Raw genomic sequence first — 230 nt, 5'->3', positions numbered from 1 at the left:
ACGCGTTACCGTTACTTAAAAGTAACGATAAAAAAATTGTTACTTTTCGTTACGTTTTTTTGTAATTATGCAGTAGACGGGTCTACTCACCGATTTTGATGAAATTAGGGTAATTCGATGCGTTTTCACTCGAAACGAAAGAATCTGGCAAAAAACATCGTAGTCAGCTTCGCGAATTAAGTTATTAAACGTTAAAGTTCGAGATTTTAGAGGTTAAGATATCTGTCTCG

The sequence above is a fragment of the Trachymyrmex cornetzi genome, unplaced genomic scaffold (assembly GCF_001594075.2).
Source record: "Trachymyrmex cornetzi isolate Tcor2-1 unplaced genomic scaffold, Tcor1.1 scaffold318, whole genome shotgun sequence".
Lineage (NCBI taxonomy): Eukaryota > Metazoa > Arthropoda > Insecta > Hymenoptera > Formicidae > Trachymyrmex > Trachymyrmex cornetzi.
This window is presented reverse-complemented; position numbering follows the sequence as displayed.